Genomic DNA, 2,737 nt, shown 5'->3' with positions numbered 1-2,737 from the left:
GCCCAGTCAGCACAGAAAAGGCAAATCTGGAAAGCCACATACCTAGCTTAAGCAAAAATTTATACATCATATTTGCATATAAAATGATGAAAATAAATCCAAAAACCAGGATTCATCTTCAAGGGAACGGCGGCTGAGAGAAATCCAAGGCGTAGACACAGAAATTGCATGAGACACACTAACAGTGGAGGAAAAAAAAGTGGCTCAAAGATTTCTTGAAACTTATGCATAAAAACACCAAACACAAAAAAAAAGTGGCAGAGAACAGTCCCACTGCAGTATTTTATGTGCTGCACAATGCAGTGTGCTGTTTTGAGCATTTCACAGGGAAAGAAAATTAGACCTCTGAACAAAAATGCAACATTGATTTACTAACTGAGAAGTGGGGTGAGAGGATATACTAGGAATGAAACATCCACAAAACGCTCAATAAAAGCAAAATACCTTCAGGTGCTGGAAGATTGAAATAAGAACAAAACAAGGATGGAAAAACTCAGCAGGTCAGGTAACAGCTATTCACAGGAGCAGGTTAACACATGGGCAAGAATGTTAAACACGAAGTGGTGAGGATGCGTAGTCCAATATTATTTCAAATACTTAATGAATCAGAACATAGACACATTTATGGCACCTGGCTAGCTCCGTCGGTACAGCATGAGACTCTTAATCTCAAGGTCGTGGGTTCGAGCCCCACGTTGGGCAATACGCTACCTGCTAAAAAAAAAACATCGGACAATGGGCAGCACGGTGGCACAGTGGTTAGCACTGCTGCCTCACAGTGCAAGAGACCCGGGTTCAATTCCTGCCTCAGGCAACTGTCTGTGTGGAGTTTGCACATTCTCCCAGTGTCTGCATGGGCTTCCTCTGGGTGCTTCGGTTTCCTCCCACAATCCAAAAGATCCAAAAGTGGCCATGCTAAATTGCCCATAGTGTTAAGTGAAGGGATAAATGTAGGGGAATGGATCTGGTTGGGTTGCTGTGGACTTGTTGGGCCGAAGGGCCTGTTTCCACACTGTAAGTAATCTAATCTAAAAAAAAATCTAATTTAGAAATAGCACTTTCAAAAGTATAGTTGGACTCAAAAGCCACTCAGCTTTCCCGTGAGGTCAGTAGTGGTCTGGTCACTCAGTGCCAGTGGGTCATGGGTCTATTCAAAGAACAAAGAAAATTTACAGCCCAGGAACAGGCCCTTCGGCCCTCCAAGCCTGAGCCGATCCAAATGTACTATCTAACCTGTCAGTCAATTCCTAAGCATCTGTGTCCCTCTGCTCCCCACCTACTCATGCATCTGTCCAGACACATCTTAAATGAATCTTCCATGCCTGCCTCTGCCACCTCTGCTGGCAACGCGTTCCAGATACCCACCACCCTCTATGTGAAGTACTTGCCACATGTATCCCCCTTAAACTTTCCACCTCTCACCTTGAAAGCGTGACCTCTCGTTACTGAATCCTTCACCCTGGGAAAAAGCTTGTCTCTACCAACCTTGCCAATACCCTTCAAGATTTTGTAAACCTCAATCAGGTCCCATTCAATTTCCTTTTTTCTAATGAAAACAAACCTAACTTTCCCAACCTCTCTTCATAGCTAGCACCTTCCATACCAGGCAACATCCTTGTAAACCTTCTCTGCACCCTCTCCAAAGCGTCCACATCCTTTTGATAATGTGGCGACCAGAACTGTACACAGTATTCTAAATGCGGCTTAACCAATGTCTTGTGAAATTTTAAAATGACTTGTCAGCTCTGATACTCAATACCCCGTCCAATGAAGGCAAGCATACTATATGCCTTCTTGACCACTCTGACCACCTGTGCAGCAACCTTCAGGGTACAATGGACCTGCACTCCCAGATCTCTCTGCCCATCAACATTTCCCAAGGCTCTTCCGTTCATTGTATAATTTGCTCGAGAATTAGTCTTGCCTAAATGCATCACCTCACATTTGTCTGGATTGAAATCCATCTCCCCCTTTTCTGCCCAATTCTTCAGTCTATCTATATCCTCCTGTATTCTCTGACAGTCCCTTTTGCTTTCTGCTACTGCATCAATCTCTGGGTCATCTGCAAACTTGCTGATCATACCAAAAGTGCCCTCTTCCAGATCATTTATGTATATTACAAACAACAGTGGCCCCAAACCTGACCCCTGTGGTACACCACTGGTCACCTTTCTCCATTTCGAGAAACTCCCTTCAACTACTAATCTCTGTCTCCTGCTGCTCAACCAGTTCTTTATCCACCTCGCTAGAACACCCTGCACACCATGTGACTTCACCTTCTCCATTAGTCTACCATGGGGAACCTTATCGAACACCTTACTAAAGTCCATGTATTTGACATCAACAGCCATTCCTTCATCTATCAACTTGGTCACTTCCTCGAAGAACTCTATTAATTGGTAAGGCACAATCTCCCCCGCACAAAACCATGTTGCCTATCACTGATACACCCATTCTTTTCTAAATATAAATAGATCCTATCCCTCAGTACCCCCTCCAGCAACTTTCCCACCACCGACGTCAGGCTCACTGGTCTGTTCTTACCCGGAATATCCCTACAACCCTTCTTGCACAGAGAAACAACATGAGCAACCTTCCAGTCTTCCAGCACCTCACCCGTATTTAAGGATGCCACAAAGATTTATGTCAGGGCCCCAGCTATTTCCTTTCTCGCCTCCCTCAGCAACCTGGAATAGATCCCATCCAGTCCTGGGGATTTGTCCACCTTAATAACCTC

The 2,737-nt window shown here is 44.6% G+C and overlaps 1 non-coding gene across 1 annotated transcript; it reads left to right on the top strand.

Moving 5' to 3' along the window:
* Positions 1-629: 629 nt before the first annotated feature.
* On the top strand, positions 630-702 carry trnak-cuu. The gene has a single exon. It is a non-coding gene; the product is annotated as a tRNA-Lys (tRNA).
* The last annotated feature ends 2,035 nt before the right edge of the window (positions 703-2,737 follow it).

The sequence above is a fragment of the Chiloscyllium plagiosum genome, unplaced genomic scaffold, assembly GCF_004010195.1.
Source record: "Chiloscyllium plagiosum isolate BGI_BamShark_2017 unplaced genomic scaffold, ASM401019v2 scaf_5215, whole genome shotgun sequence".
In the NCBI taxonomy this organism is placed as follows: domain Eukaryota; kingdom Metazoa; phylum Chordata; class Chondrichthyes; order Orectolobiformes; family Hemiscylliidae; genus Chiloscyllium; species Chiloscyllium plagiosum.
Note: the sequence above shows the minus strand (reverse complement) of the source record. Positions and strands in the feature narration are given on the sequence as shown.